This window comes from Cetorhinus maximus, unplaced genomic scaffold (assembly GCF_964194155.1).
Source record: "Cetorhinus maximus unplaced genomic scaffold, sCetMax3.hap1.1 HAP1_SCAFFOLD_547, whole genome shotgun sequence".
NCBI lineage: Eukaryota > Metazoa > Chordata > Chondrichthyes > Lamniformes > Cetorhinidae > Cetorhinus > Cetorhinus maximus.
Window position 1 is genome coordinate 184,691 of NW_027596489.1, and position 16,892 is coordinate 201,582.

The 16,892-nt window shown below is 44.7% G+C and overlaps 3 non-coding genes across 3 annotated transcripts; 1 reads left to right on the forward strand and 2 right to left on the reverse strand.

Annotated features, from left to right (window-relative positions):
- Positions 1 to 8,171: 8,171 nt before the first annotated feature.
- On the reverse strand, positions 8,172 to 8,253 carry trnas-uga (transfer RNA serine (anticodon UGA)). Its single transcript has one exon. It is a non-coding gene; the product is annotated as a tRNA-Ser (tRNA).
- A 2,635-nt stretch (positions 8,254 to 10,888) lies between these two features.
- Positions 10,889 to 10,970, reverse strand: trnas-aga (transfer RNA serine (anticodon AGA)). The gene has a single exon. It is a non-coding gene; the product is annotated as a tRNA-Ser (tRNA).
- A 5,415-nt stretch (positions 10,971 to 16,385) lies between these two features.
- Positions 16,386 to 16,457, forward strand: trnae-cuc (transfer RNA glutamic acid (anticodon CUC)). Its single transcript has one exon. It is a non-coding gene; the product is annotated as a tRNA-Glu (tRNA).
- The last annotated feature ends 435 nt before the right edge of the window (positions 16,458 to 16,892 follow it).

Sequence of the window (16,892 nt, forward strand, 5' to 3'; positions counted from 1 at the left end):
CTCTAGCATTCCCAAAGACAACAGCCGAATTCCATTTCTTCAAAATAAAGACTCAAAGTGCTGCTGCATGTCGTCACCGCTTAACATTTTAGTGAGGCCCATTGAGCTTTTCTCCTGTCCCCTGTTTCTGCAGGGCAGTGGTTATTATGTTTACCTCGTATGTGAAGAGTTGCCTCGTTCGAAACTGGCCAGAACCATCACCAAAACTTGCAGACTGAAGTTGTTAAAGACAGCAGGATGTGGTCATGTGTCCTGGTCACTGTTTATCCTTCAACCAAGGTGATAAGATCTGTGCATTGTCAAGTCCCTGGCTTTGGTTGTTTGTTGAGCAGCGATTGGCTGCCGTGCTCCAGCATAAAAACAATGACTCTCCTTCAGAAAGTACTTCAATAAAAGCAAAATATTGGAAATCTGAAATAAAAACATTAAATGCAGGTAGAACTCAGCAGGTCTGACAGTGTCTGTGGAAAGCAAAACCTGCAGAGTTTCTCCAGTATTTTCTGTTTTAATTTCAAAAAGTGCTTAATTGGCTTGAAAGTGGTTTCAGACATTCGCTGATCAGGAAAAGCGCTGTATAAATGCAAGTCTGTCTTTCCTTAACTATCTTTAAATCCCAGTCCTCTGGTTACTGATCCCCGTCAGTGGAAACAGTTTCTCCCCATCTGCACCATCAAGCCGCCTGTCCCCACTGCCCCCACCCACATTATTTCGAATAGCTCCATGAAATCTCCACTTAAACGTCTTTGCTCTAAAGAGAACAATCCCGGTCGCTATAATCTCTCCACAAAACTGAATTTCCTCATCCCTGCACATGATGCGCTTTACATTGAGGGATTGAGATGAGATTTTGGAAAATATTGTCAGTTAGCAGGTGGGAAAATGGAAAAGGAACCAAAACAGAAAACCCAGTCTCCAGCTTTGTGAATCTTTAGAAACTCTTTGGGAACCGGAATCAGAGGAGAATGAAGGGTGAACTGTCCGACTGACCAGAGACACCTTTCCCTTCTTTAAGACGCTGGAACATTGACTCTGATGTTATCAGTGAAATTAACTGATCTGAGACATTGAAATGATTCTCGTTAATGCACATCAGGAATTCAAACCTAATATCGGCTTCGGGACAATCAGAATACTTGGTAACAGTCAAGGCACGCAAAGGCTCGAAGGGAGACAGCACCGGTTGTAGGAGAGCTGGTTCCCGGTGACATGGATGTGTCAGCAGTGGGTGGGATCAGGCTGTTTCCATGTATCCACAATGAATTCTCCTCTCTTTGTTTTGGAAGAGTAAAACTGATAGAGACAATTGTCATTCCGGTAGCAGCAATCTGAAGCTTTAACTCACTGATATCCTGCATAAAATCTACATCGGTCTCTGTGGCGCAATTGGTCAGCGCGTTCGGCTGTTAATCGAAAGGTTGGTGGGACGAAACTTCCCTTATTTTTTTCCCCCATCAGCATTCATTGTCACTCAGTTCCCGGTTGTCATTGGCTACTTGTGCTGAATGTCAAGACCCCGGAAATGTTGCCGGCTCCAATGTTATCCAATGAGCTCCCAAGTAAGCGGCTTTTTTTCGAATATTCATTTCAAATATAATGAGAAAACATTTAGACCTACCATGCACTGATGTCCAACACACTGGAAATTTATGAAGTTATTGGATTCAAACAAACCCATCAATGATTCCCTCTTCCTCAGCTCCACAGTAAGTGAGACAGGGAAAAGCAGAAAAGCAGCAATATTCCGGCCCCGCTCTCTCCAATCACCCGCTGCCAGCAGAAAGCGGCGACTGCAACTTCAATCAGCGGGTTACTGCCCATCCCTGGGACACAAGATACTCCAACCAGGGCCAAACCACCCAATACACCGAGCACAGGCTCAGGAAAACTCAGGTACATTATATCCCGGTCACTAAACCTCGGAACAGTATTTAGAGGATACCCGAGTGAGTGAGTCACAAAGAAAAGTCACACAAACTTTCTCAATCGTTTCACTGTCAAATTCCTTCATTGTATTGAAAAGCTGACTGTTGTGAATCTGAAAATGAGCACCATGGGATTTGTATTACTGAGTGACTTGTTTTCCACTGATTGTCCTTCAGGTTTGCAATTCAATTTGTGTTGGATATTGAAGCGAATCTGTTTGCAAAATGAGGTCACAAAGCAGGTAAATATTGAATCCAGGAGAAAATCCTGAGGAAAATGGATCACAATGTTTGGAAAGAGGTGCAGCTGAGAAGCGGAAGCTGTGAATGATGTTATTGATGATTGAGTGGAAAGCACTGGGGCCTTGGTCAATCATTGTGGCCGAGTGGTGAAAACGATGCTGTTAAAATCCACTGGGGTTTCCCCAGGAAAGTTCCAATCTTACCGACTGTGCTTCTTATTATTGCTGATTTTAACCAGGTGTCCACAGAACTCTCGGATCAATGGAAGAAAAAACATCCAAAAATTCTCCTGATTTTTGGACTCTAAGGGAATGAAAGGCTCTCGGGATGGGGTGAGAAATTGGTGTTGAGGCTGGAGATCCGCCATGATCTTATAAAGTGACGGAGGAGGCTTGTGGGGCCTTATGACGTATTGTTGCTGCTTTGATTCTGTTCTATTTGAGTAGCAATGCTAGGCAAGGCGATGGGCAGTAATAATGAAGCTTGGTTTCAAATACCACTTCCACTGCTGCTAAAATTGCCCAATTGGTCGAAAAAGTGTCAGCTCACAGTTAAAGCAGATGTATGCGGTGTTTCACTTGAACAGAAATACTGAGAGACAATAAAATATAAATGGCTGTGGAGAAAAGGCGGGGTTGTTGAATTAGCTGTGAAACTTGTGCAGGACAGATATTCGCCTCCAGCTCTTTCTGCCCGTCCAGGTCAATTAGCTGCTTGATGTAAACGCAGTCAGATGGTGCGAACGTAAAACAGAACGTGATCGGTTTACAGATAGCAGCTTACAGAGACACCAGGATCTTCCTGATTCGCCCAAGTACTGATTACAGGAATGTGCACAGTGCCGATTATCCACAATCACACTTCCCTTCCAGTCTTGTCTACGTTGTTCAGCTTTGAAAATGCTCATATTTTCACATTGGATTTCAATGTGAAGAAAGCAGAGCTGTGATAAGCTTATATAGTTCAGCAGATGTACTGCAAGAAGTTACATAACAGGCTGATGATAACAGTGCTCTTTGGACGCGGTGAGCTCCAGTGAAGGATTGGCACCATTAATGTGTCGTTCAATTAGTCTCGTGACAAATCTCGTGCTGGAAATGACAAGAAATCTCACTGAATTTTCTCCGTGTTTTTGTTTCAAACGAGCTGAATACAAGGTAAGAAAGTACATCTCGCTCGAGTGAGTTATAAAATGGAAGAATGACCCGTGCTGTTGGGAAACATAAAAATATAGAAAGTTGCAGCACAGAAAGAGGCCATTCGGCCTGGCGTGCTGCTGTCAAAGAGCAGTAGTGATTGGTTGATCCATCAGGAGTGATATTTATGTCAGTGCAAACAGTAGGCAGCAAAAAGTGCCCTTCTCCCACCCATATTTTTCCTGGTGCCACCATCTCTGTGGTCAGTGCTTTGCACCCAGCCCTTCTCTTCTCCTTCTTTCACTCCGCTTCTGTCTTTGTTCTAGACTTGTCCAAATATGACATTTCCAACTCTGCGGTGAAACTTCAACTATCACCCCACTGGTTCTGGTGGAGCTGTTAAATCGTTTCCATCAATAAGGAATTAATACTCATTTTAACAAGATAAAAAAATCTACATTCCCTGATTGGGAATCGAACCCAGGCTAATGCTGATAAAGTGCCGAATCCTGACCACTAGACCATCGGGGAAGCTATCATCTCAATTTCTCTGTTCCTTTCACCCACTCTAACCTGTCTCTCTCTGAACTTGCTGCACTCCGTTCTCTCAGGTTCAACCCTGACATTGTCATCAAACCTGCTGACAAGGGTGGTGCTGTTGTTGCCTGGCGCACTGATCTCTACCTCGCAGAGGCTGAGCGTCAACTCATAGACACTTCCTCCTACCTGCCCCTGGACCATGACCCCACCACTGAACATCAAGCCATTGTTTCCAGGACTGTTACTGACCTCATCTCCTCTGGAGACGTTCCTTCCACAGCTTCCAGCCTCATAGTCTCCCAACCTCGGACGGCCCGCTTATACCTCCTGCCCAAAATCCACAAACAGGACTGTCCCGGCAGACCGATCATGTCAGCCAGTTCCTGCCCCACGGAACTCATTTCTTGCTATCTTGACTCCATTCTCTCTCCCCTTGTCCAGTCCCTTCCCACCTACATCCGTGATTCCTCTGACACCCTACATCATATCATCAATTTCTAGTTCCCTGGCCCCAACCGCCTCCTCTTCACCATGGACGTCAATCCCTCTACACCTTCATCCCCCACTGGGATGCTCTGAGGGCTCTCCGCTTCTTCCTTGAACAGAGGCCCGAAAAATGCCCATCCACCACTACTCTCCTCCGTCTGGCTGAACTTGTTCTCACACTGAACCATTTCTCCTTAAACTCCTCTCACTTCCTCCAAATAAAAGGTGTGGCTATGGGTACCCGCATGGGCCCCGGCTATGCTTGTCTCTTTATGGGGTATGTGGAACATTCCTTGTTCCAGTCCTACTCCGGCCCCCTCCCACAACTCTTTCTCCGGTACATCGATGATTGCTTCGGTGCTGCTTCATGCTCTCGTCTGGACTTGGAAAAATTTGTTAATTTTGCTTCCAATTTCCAACGCTCCATCATTTTCACATGGTTCATTCCTGACACTTCCCTTCCCTTCCTTGACCAATTCCCTGTCTCAATTTCTGATGATAGACTGTCCACCAATATCCATTACAAGCCTACCGACTCCCACAGCTACCTCGACTACAGCTCCTCACACCCCACTTCCTGTAAGGAATCCATCCCATTCTCTCAGTTCCTTCGCCTCCGTCGCATCTGTTCTGATGATGCCACTTTCAAAAACAGTTCCTCTGACATGTCTTCCTTCTTCCTTAATCGAGGTTTTCCACCCACAGTGGTTGACAGGGCCCTCAACCGTGTCCGGCCCATCTCCCACGCATTCCTTCTCACACCTTCTTCTCCCTCCTAGAAATATTATAGGGTCCCCATTGTCCTCACTTATCACCCCACCAGCCTCCGCATTCAAAGGATCATCCTCCGCCATTTCCACCAACTCCAGCACGATGCCACCACCAAACACATCTTCCCTTCACCACCACCCCCCACCACTCCCGCACCACCCGCCCCCCCTCCCCCCCACCCCACCCCCGCCCCCCACCCCCGGCGGCATTCTGCAGGGATCATTCCCTCCGTGACACCCTGGTCCACCCCTCCATCACCCCCGACACCTCAACCCCCTCCCACGGCACCTTCCCATGCAACCGCAGAAGGTGCAACACCTGCCCCTTTACGTCCCCTCTCCTCACCGTCCAAGGGCCAAAATACCCCTTTCAAGTGAAGCAGCATTTCACTTGCACTTCCCTCAATTTAGTCTACTGCATTTGATGCTCCCAATGCGGTTTCCTCTACATTGGAGAGACCAAACGCAGACTGGGTGACTGCTTTGTGGAACACCTTCGGTCTGTCCGCGAGCATGACCCAGACCTCCCTGTCGCTTGCCATTTCAACACACCACCCTGCCCTCATGTCCACATGTCCGTCCTTGGCCTGCTGCAATGTTCCAGTGAAGCTCAACGCAAACTGGAGGAACAGTGCCTCATCTTCCGACTAGGCACTTCACAGTCTTCCGGACTGAATATTGAGTTCAAAAACTTTAGATCATGAACTCTCTCCTCCATCCCCACCCCCTTTCCGATCCCCCTTTTTTCCAACAGTTCATATATTTTTTTTCTTTTCCCACCTATTTCCATTTTTAAAAAATGTATTTCCATCCATTGTTTTATCTCTACCTTTTAGCTTATTTCGATCCCTTCCCCCCGCCCCACCCCCACTAGGGCTATCTCTACCTTGCTCGTCCTGATTTCTACCCTTAATGTCACCTGTTAGCACATTTCTTAGCTAATATCACCACCGTCAACATCTCTTTTTCCTTTTGTCTGACATCTCTTCTTTGCCTCCGCCTATCACTGCCCCTCTATCCAGCTCAACCTGCCCCACCCCCCACAACCAGATTATATTTCACCGCATTTCTCCATTTCCTTAGTTCTAAAGAAGAGTTACACGGGTTCGAAACGTCAACTGTGCTCCTCTCCGCAGATGCTGTCAGGCCTGCTGGGTTTTTCCAGGTATGTTTGTTTTTGTTTCAGATTTCCAGCATCCGCAGTATTTTGCTTTTCTCTGAGAGAGAGAAATCAATACGTTTCAGTAATTGAGACGCTGTCTCAGATCGAGATATGACAGACATTAAATGATTGTGGTGACAAACGTGCCCGTCTTAGCAAAGAAATGTTTGGTATGACATGAATTTCTAAACAAGAGCACACAACAGAATATACTATCAATGAATATTTACGTTATTTGACGATCTGTAGTTACAGTTTGAATAAGAGAAAATAAAATAAAATGAAACATTCTGGTGAAGATACATCTTTTATCTTTGTGGAATGACGCAGCACGATTTCTTTTCACACCGACACGCAGAACAGGTGATGTCTCATATGTAATACTGTTGGCTGTAATGAAACTGAATATTAGGAGCTGCACGGAACAAACAGTCAAAACCTGTAGTTTTAGGCCAAAGTCAGTGGCCCATTTCTAACTCAACGCTCAACTTCTAGAGACATAGAATAGTGTAGTAACAACAGAGACAGAGCCTGGCGTGGCAATTACTGAGACAGGGCCTAGTGCAATTTAAGCAGAGGCATTACTACAGAGGCCATCTAATGTTACTTAAGCAAAGACGTGACCTAGTGCACGAATAACAGGGGCGGGGACGAGTGCTATATTAACATAGACAAGGTCTACTGCTGTAATAGCGGAGATGGGTCTAGTGCAATAGTTACCGATACAGGGCCTGGATCAACGTCAATTGAAATAGGGCAGTTATTACAGGCAAAGGGCACAGAGTAATTGCTTCACAGAGAGAGTCTAAGGCCGTAATATCGGAGGCTGCCACCAGTGTAAGAGTAACAAACATGATCTCGTGGAGTAAAAGCAGGGAAAGGGAGAGTGGAATAGAAGCAGAGACAGAGGTACAAAGACAAAGTCTCTGCAAAGACAGGATCTATTTTAATTAAAAAGACAGACAAGCTCGAGTGTAATACAGGCAGATACAGAGTCTATTGTAAATTGTTCTGAAATACGGTCTAGAGGAATATAAGTGTAGACATGACTGAGTGTGTTATAAGCAGCGCCGCGACCTAGCGAAACACAAGTGAGACAGTGCCGAGTGCAGTAATAATTGAGACAGGATCTTGTGTAATACGAACCAGCCTGGTGTAGCAATAACACTGACCGGATCCAGTTTAAGAAAACTGATACACGGTCTAATGCAGCTTCACATAATTTAGTGCTCTTTTTAACATCAACTGACGCAGTGTCTGGTGAATTAAATACCGGCAAAGGTACGAGATTAATAAAAACAGAGTCATACACTAGTACAGCAATAAGAGAGTAATGGTTTAGGACAATAACAACAGAAACAGGGAATTGTGTGATATGAATGGAAGCATGTATTGGTGCAGCATTACCTGAGACGGGGTCCAGTTTGATAGACACGTGGCAGGTTCTACTGGAGTAATAGGTGACACAGAGTCTTGTGAAATGCAAATAAAAACATGTTCTAGTTTTCTATAACCAGAGACAAGCTCTAGTGCAGTGCCAACTGGGGCATGGCTTATTGTAACTTTGGTCGAGACCTGCTTCAGTGCAGTCATGACTGAGATAGTGCCAACTGTATTATGGCCATAGTCCAGTCCATTAGCAACTGAGATTGAACCAATTACAGAAACAACTGAGAGATGACCTTCTCTAATATGATCAGAGACATGTCCTAGTGTAATAGAAACAGAAACGGCGTCTAAGTTAATATGAACAGAGACAGTGCCAAATGCAGTAATAATTGAGACCGCGTCTGCTTCATGTGATGTGAGCAATCACGGTTCCACTGCCACCCACTGGTCACTCTTTGCTACTGCAGGTGTTGTGAAAATGTCGATTCCATTTACAATGGTTAAAATCAGAAATAATGGAAAACGTCGTCGGCAGCATTTGAACCTGCGCGGGGTGACCCCAATGGAATTCAAGTCCATCGCCTTAACCACTCGGCCACGACTACAGAGCTTGACAGTAAGCCTGTGTTATTTATATGAAGTCATAGAATGGTTACAGCAGACAAAGTGGACCTTCTGCCCGCCCTGTCTTTGTCACAACCTAGCCGGGCATGCACGCGCGTTATTTCCTATGTGAAAATTCAGGGAGATCAATGTTGTTTCCTCCTGGAGCCTCAGCTTGTTCTGAATTTCAAACTGTGGAAGGTAATCGACCCTCAAAATCCACAAGGTTGTAATGCATTCCTCTCAATCAATAACATCATTCACATCTTCCACTTCTTCGCTGCACCTCCTTCCAAACATTGCAAACTCCAATTGCATCGTTCATCCTGATATTTTTCCTCTTTGACATTTTAATATGAAGTTGCACAACCAATGTTAATCAGGGTTGTGTTGGTGAATATGTGTCCATCTCCTTGGGGAACTGAACCGCGTTGACACAGACAGAGGAACACACACCGACACATGCAATGAGAGTGACAGAGGCCGAAGGAGAGACAAACACCCAGAAAGCATGGATGTCACCAAATTGGCCAATTATTGTTCAATTTCAGACTGCTAGTGAATGTTTGCAGATGAACTGAAGTCAGAAACACGGGGGTGTTTGGGTGGTTTTCTTTTTCATTTGACTGATAATTTAATCTGCAGACAGTTTGTGTCAATCAGGAATGAGAAGAAGGGCAGTTGGCAGGATTGGAACCACGTGGAAAAACGCCTCAACCACTCGGCCAGGACAACTGGGTAAAGGCTACATGTTGTTTGTTTAACATAATAGAATGAATACAGGGAGTACCAGTGAAAGAAGGTCTTCCAGTCCGTGCCATTGCCCCAACTTTTCCCAGTCACCCTGGGATTTACACTGTCTCTCCTCATTCTTCCAACTGAAATACAATACTGCACAGATCAGCTGCTCCTTCACCGCACAGAGAATCTTTTGGAAGCGTCTCAAATAACAAAGTACCAGAAAGTTTGGCAGCGGTGGGAGTAAAGCCCAAATCACCAGAGTGATCGAAACCTGAACCAGCGGCTGATCTCGCTCGGCCTCACTACCACATTCAGATTAGACACAAACATTGACACTGAATTATGATATAAAAAATAATGTTCAGGAATTGGCCATTCGGACCGTCGAGCATTCTCAGCTGCTTAATAAGATCATGTGAAAACTTCAATCATCCTCCACTTTGTAACATCCAGAAGTTTAGTTGCTGAACAGTCTCCACTCAAAATAAAGAGAGAAATGTCCTGTTAACTGCTTTTTTTTTGCTGATATGAAGTCAGAGAACTAACATGGATAATGTTTGGGTGGTCAAAATGGGAAACTGAACACGCACAGAAAATCACAAATATGTGCGTTGTTAAGATTTGAAATTATGCTTATTTTCACACTGTCTTTCAATGTGCAGAAAGTGGAGCTGTGATCAGCTTATAGCTCAGAAGATGTACAGCAAGAATGTACATTACAGGCTGATGCTCCTGGTGCCTGTTTGGACTCAGTGAGCTGCATCTTACGATTGAGACCATTTAAATGTGATTCAACGAGTCCCGTTCGAAATTCTGTGCTCGAAAAAGAAAACTTGCTGAATTTGCCCATTGTCTTGAATTCAAAGCATCACATGGAAGATAAGAAAGTTAATCTTAACCGTGGTGTTAGGAAACATAAAATGACAGAAAGTTACAGCAAAGAAAGAGGCCATTCGGCCCTGTGTGCTGCTTCCAAAGAGCAGTGTGATTGGTTGATCTGAATGATATTCGTCATTTAGGAAGAATGGGCAAAAAGGAAAACGAGGGGGGGTCGCGCTGTCAATAAGGAACGAGATCGGTACATTAGTGAGAGAGGATCTTAGATTGAGGGATCAACATGTAGAATCAGTTTGGGTGGAGCTAAGAAACTGCAAGAAGCAGCAAACATTGGCAGAAGTTGTTTATAGGCCGCCAAACTGTAGTGGAGTTTACTTTTACAAACTTCACCAAAGACAAGTTTCTTTGACCAAATGGTCTATGTCGGTGGAAAACAAGTGTCCTCTTCAGCCAATGAGAAGAACCATTGCTGTTCGCTGGAACATGAAATCGATACTTTCCTCCTTTAAGACAGTTCTTAAAGCCATCCCCTTTGACCGAGCTTTTAGTCACCTGACCGATTACGTGGCTCAGCGTCATACTTTGTGATAAAATGCTCCTGGGGAACGCCTTGTGACGTTTCATTAGGAAAAAGGAGCTTTATAAATATAAGTTGTTGTTGTAGTCCATACATAGAAAGAGACAAACTACTCTTGTCTCTTTCATCCTGATATTTTTCACTGTAACATTGTAATGTGAACTTGCACCATTAATGTGAATACAGTTTCTGCTCATAAAAAGTTCAGTTCACCTCCTCAGGGAACTGAACCACATTGACCCACACAGAGGAACACAGACAGGAAAACACCGGGAGTGACAGATACCTAAGGAGAGACAAATGCCACAGTGAAATCATCACCAAATTGGCTCCCTTTTGTTTTCCATTTCCAACTGGAGATTTGCAGAAGGCTGACAAATGAACGGATACAAGAGAACACGGGTGTGTTTGGATCGCTTTTCCTCGATTCAAACGATACTTAGCTCTGTCTGTGCGCCGAGAAAATCCAAAATAACGAGAAACGTAGTCGGCAGGATTCGAACCTGTGCGGGGTAACCCCAATGGATTTCTAATCCATCGCCTTAACCACTCGGCCACGACTACAGAAGCTGGTCCCCAACTACTATTATTTGTATGAAATCATGCAATGTTTACAGCGGAGAAAGCGGCCTTTCTGCCCGTCCTGTCACTGCCATTACCTGATCTTTTCCCCGGAACCCTGCAATTTACACTGTCTCTCCTCGTTCTCCCGACAAAACTGGGAAAGAAAGAGTGAGAATGATCCAACCCGGCCAATTACTGCCCCGTCCGACTACTCTCCATCATCAGTACAGTAATGGAAGGTGTCATCAATAGTGCTATCAAATGGCACAGACTTCGCAATAACCTGCTCACTGATGCCCAGCTTGGGTTCCGCCAGGACCACTCAGCTCCTGACCTCATTACAGCCTTGGTTCAAATACAAACAACAGAGCTGAATCCCGAGATGAGGTGACATCAAGTCAGCATTAGATCGAGTGTGGTATCAAGGTGCCCGAACACAACTGGAGTCAATGGGAATCAGGGGTAAACTCTCCGCTTGTTGGCGTCATACCTAGCACAAAGGAAGATGGAAGATGGTTGTGGTTGTTGGAGGTCAGTCATCTTAGCTCCAGGACATCACTGCAGGAGTTCCTTAGAGTAGTGTCCTCGGCCCTATCATCTTCAGCAATGAACTTCCATCCATCATAAGGTCAGAAGTGGCGAAGTTAGCTGATGATTGCACAATGTTGAGCACCATACCCGTTTCCTCAGATACTGAAGCAGTCCATGTCCAAATGCAGCAAGACGCAGACAATATCCAGGCTTCGGCTGACAAGTGGCAAGTAACATTCGCACCCCACAAGTGTCAGGCAATGACCATCTTCAACACGAGAGAATCCAACCATCGCCTCTTGATGTTCAATGCCATTACCATCACTGAATCCTCCACTATCAACATCCTGGGGGTTCCCATTGACCAGGAACTGAACTGGACTAGCCATATAAACACTGTGGCTACAAGCGCAGGTCAGAGGTTAGGAATCGTGCAACGTGTAACTCACCTCCTGGCTCCCCAAAGCCTGTCTACCATCTACAAGGCACAAGTTAGGAGTGTGATGGAATATTCCCCACTTGCTTAGATGAGTGCAGCCCCTGCAACACTGAAGAAGCTGGACACCATCCAGGGCAAAGCAGTCCACTTCACTGGCACCACATCCACATTCACTCCCTTCACCACCGATGCACAGTAGCAGCAGTGTGTACCCTCTACAAGATGCACTGCAGGAATTCACCAAGTCTTCCAAGACAGTAGCTTCCAAACCCACGACCATTACCAGCTTGAAGGACACGGGCAGCAGATAGATAGGAAGATCATCACCTGGAAGTTCCCCTTCAATTCACTCACCATCCTGACTTGGAAATATATCGGCGTTCCTTCACTGTCACTGGGTCAAAATCCTGGAACTCCCTTCCTAATAGCACAGTGGAAGTACCTACACAACAGGAACTGCAGTGGTTCAAGAAGGCAGACCACCTTCCCAAGGGCAATTAAGGATGTACAATAAATGCTGGCCCAGACAGCGAAGCCCACATCACGTGAATGAATAAAAAAAAGATCCAGGTTTACCTGCAAATTATATTGCCTTGAACTTCTGACCAAAGTAAAGCACTGCAGACGTCAGTCCCTGGAGCAAGTCTGACGTATTTGCTCAGGTGAGGAACCAGCTGAAGCTTTCAATATTGGTTTTCTTAACACCGATTTTCCAAACAGGAATTGAGCAATGGCTTGAAAGCGAAAAAAAAACAGCGCTAAGGAGAAAGAGAAGAAAATTGTCATTAATTATAAAGCTTTTTGTGCAAAACTGACATGGGTGGAAGGTCCTCTTACTGCGCTGTGCCATTTGAGGATGACATTGTTGATCAGTCTGTCTCCAGAATTCCTAATGAGAACAGCCGAATTCCATAGAACCATAGAACACTGCAGCAGAGAAAACAGGCCATTCGGCACTTCTAGTCTGTGCCGAAATATTATTCCGCTAGTCCAATTGACCTGCACCTTGTCCATAACCCTCCAGACCTCTCCCATCCATGTATCTATCCAATTTATTCTTAAAACTTAAGAGTGAGCCCGCATTTACCAGGTCAGATGGTAGCTCGTTCCACATTCTCACCACTCTCTGAGTGAAGAAGTTCCCCCTAATGTTCCCCCTAAACCTTTCCCCTTTCACCATAAAGCCATGTCCTCTCGTGTTTATCTCTCCTAATCTAAGTGGAAAGAGCCTACTCGCATTTACTCTGTCTATACCCCTCATACTTTTGTAAACTTCTATCAAATCTCCCCTCATTCTTCTATGCTCCAAGGAATAAAGTCATAACCTGTTTAATCTTTCCCTGTAACTCAACTCCTGAAGACCCGGCAACATCCTAGTAAATCTTCTCTGCACTCTCTCAATCTTACTGATATCCTTCCTGTAGTTAGGAGACCAGAACTGCACACAATACTCCAAAGTTGGCCTCACCAATGTCTTATACAACCTCACCATAACATCCCAACTCCTATTCTCAATACTTTGATTTATGAAGGCCAGTATGCCAAAAGCTTTCTTTACAACCCTGTCTACCTGTGACGCCACTTTCAGGGAATTATATATCTGAACTCCCAGATCCCTTTGTTCCTCCGCACTCCTCAGCACCGTACCATTTACTGTGTATGTCCTACCTTGGTCTGTCCTTCCAAAATGCAACGCCTCACACTTTTCCGGATTAAATTCCATCTGCCATTTTCTGGCCCATTTTTCCAGTTGGTCCCGATCTCTCTGCAAGCTTTGAAAGCCTTCCTCGCTGTCCATAACGCCTCCAATCTAAGTGTCATCAGCAAACTTGCTGATCCATTTTACCACATTATCATCCAAATCATTGATATAGACAACAAACAACAATGGTCCCAGCACAGATCCCTGAGGCACACCACTAGTCACAGACCTCCAGTCTGAGAAGCAATCATCCACTACCACTCTCTGTCTTCTCCCACATAGCCAATTTCGAATCCAGTTTACAACCTCTCCTTGGATACCAAGTGTCTGAACCTTCTGAATTAACCTCCCATGTGGGGCCTTGTCAAAGGCCTTACTAAAGTCCATGTAGACAACATCCACAGCCTTTCCTTCATCTACTTTCTTGGTAACCTCCTCGAAAAACTCTACAAGGTTCGTTAAACACGACCTACCACGCACAAAGCCATGCTGACTATCCTTAATCAGCCCTTGGCTGTCCAAATAATTATATATCCGATCTCTCAGAACACCTTCCAATAATTTACCTACTACTGACGTCAGGCTCACTGGCATGTAATTACCTGGTTTACTTTTGGAGCAACGGAACAACATGAGCTACCCTCCAATCCTCCAGCACCTCACCCGTGGCTAAGGACATTTTAAATATTTCTGCCAGGGCCCCTGCAATTTCTACGCTAGTCTCCCTCAAGGTCCGAGGGAATATCATGTCAGGCCCGGGGGATTTATCTACCTTTATTCGCTGTAAGGCAGCAAGCACCTCCTCCTCTTTAATCTCTATATGTTCCATGACACTATTGCTTGTTTCCCTTCCTTCCTTATACACTATGCCAGTTTACGGAGTAAATACTGATGCAAAAAAAACTGGTTAAGATCTCCCCCATCTCGTGAGGCTCCACACATAGATGACCACTCTGATCTTCAAGGGGACCAATTGTGTCCCAAAATATCCTTTTACTCTTAATATACTTGTAGAAACCCTTCGGGTTTACCTTCACATTATCTGCCAAAGCAACCTCATGTCTTCTTTTTGCCTTCCTGATTTCCTTTTTTAGTATTTTCTTACATTTCCTATACTCTACAAGTACCTCATTTGCTCCTTGTTGCCCATACCTGCTATACACCTCTCTCTTCTTCTTAACTAGATCGCCAATATCCCTTGAAAACCAAGGTTTCCTATGCCTGTTAACTTTGCCTTTAATCCTGACAGGAACATGCAAACTCTGTAATCTCAAAATTTCGCCTTTGAATGCCTTCCACTTACTGAACACATCCTTGCCAGAAAACAACTTATCCCAATCCACTCTTCCTAGATCCTTTCTCATTTCCACACAATTGGCCTTTCTCCAATTTGGAATCTCAACTCGAGGACCAGACCTATCCTTATCCATAATTAACTTAAAACTAATGACATTGTGGTCAATGGACCCAAAATGTTCGCCTACACATAAAGACCCAAAGTGCTGCTGCATGACGACACCGTTTAACAGACAGCTCCATTGGGATCTTTACAGCGCAGGGTTGATAGAGGCGAGTGGGGTCATATTCGCATCACATATGATGGAGCTGCGGTTTGAAACCTGGCAAGAGCATTATCCAAGCTTGTTTATTTCAGTGTGAGCGAAAGTTCGATGATTAACGTTTGTTGTAAATATGAACACAAGTGTTGGAATCCTGCTGACTAAAATTTTCACCAGTTTTGATTTTAACCAAATTAATTATCAGCTAATTAGAAGGAAACCCATCCAAATATGTCCGTATTTTCTGATTTCCATTCATTTGTCAGCATTCAGGGAATTTGCTTTCGGAAATGGAACAAACACTGAGCCAAGTTCGTGACATCCTTGCTTTCTGGGCCTGTGTCTCCCCTTAGGCCTCTGTCACTTTCAGTGTATATCCCTGTGTGTCTGTTCCTCTGTGATTGTCAATGTGATTCAGTGCCCTGAGGGGGTGAAAACGTTTTTAACGTCGCAAACTTGATTCACATTCGTTGTGCGAATTCATGTTACAATCTCGGTGAGAAAAGCATCAGCGTGAAAGATAAAACAGATAAATGGCCCTTTCTATATTTATCCTACAACAACAACAAATTATATTTATAAAGCGCCTTTAACCTAATGAAACGTCACAAGGCGTTCCCCAGGACCATTATATAACAAAGTGTGACACCGAGCCTCATATTCGGCTAGATAACTAAAAGTTCGGTCAAAGGGGGAGGCTTTAAGAACTGTCTTAAACGAGGAAAGTGTCGATTTCATGTTCCAGCTAATAGCAATGTTTCTTCTCATTGGTGAAGAAGTCACTTGTGTTCATCCGACACAGACCATTTAGTTGGAGAAAGTTGTCTGATGAAAGAGATCCGGAATGAAAAAAAATGTCAAAAGTTGCCTCCATAATCCAAATGTCAAGCCTTATTGGCAGTTTTCCTGATGTCCAGTGACCCGGAATCGGCGCTTCCATTGGACCAACAGCGAATAGGGTGGAGGGTTTTGGAAATTGAAAGTTACACATGAGCAGCTTGTGGGGCTATTTCACCTCACTGTCAATTTCATGTTCCAGCTCACAGCAACCGTTGTTTTCATTGGCTGACGAAGTCGTTTGTGTTGAACCGAAACAGGCAGTTTTGTGGTGAAAGAGATCTGAACAGAAAAACAATAGGCAAAAGCAGCGTAGTTAAGCCAAATCGAAAAACTTTAGCACAGCTTCCCTGGTGGTCTAGTGGTCAGGATTCGGCGCTCTCACCGCCGCGGCCCGGGTTTGATTCCCGGTCAGGGAATGTCCGAGTTATTGAGTTTTTCGGAACGGGAATTGATCACTCATTGACTGGATCGGTTTCAAAGCTCCACCAGAATCTGAGGAGTGAGAGTTCAAGTTTCACCTCAAGAGCTGGAAAACATCACACTTGGTTCAAGTGGAGTGAGGGAATGAAGGAAGAGGAGAGGAGCACTGACTATAGAATTGTTGGTGTGAGGCAAAATATGGGTGGGACAAGTGCGAATTTTGCTGCCTACTGTTTGCACTGGCACAAATATCACTCCTGATGGATCAACCAATTACTACTGCTCTTTGAAAGCAGCGCGCCCGGCCAAATGGCCTCTTTATGCTGTAACTTTCTATAATTTTATGTTTCCCAACAGCACGGGTCATTCTGCCATTTTATAACCCACACCAGCGAGATATTCTTTCTTACCTTGTATTCGTCTCTTTTGAA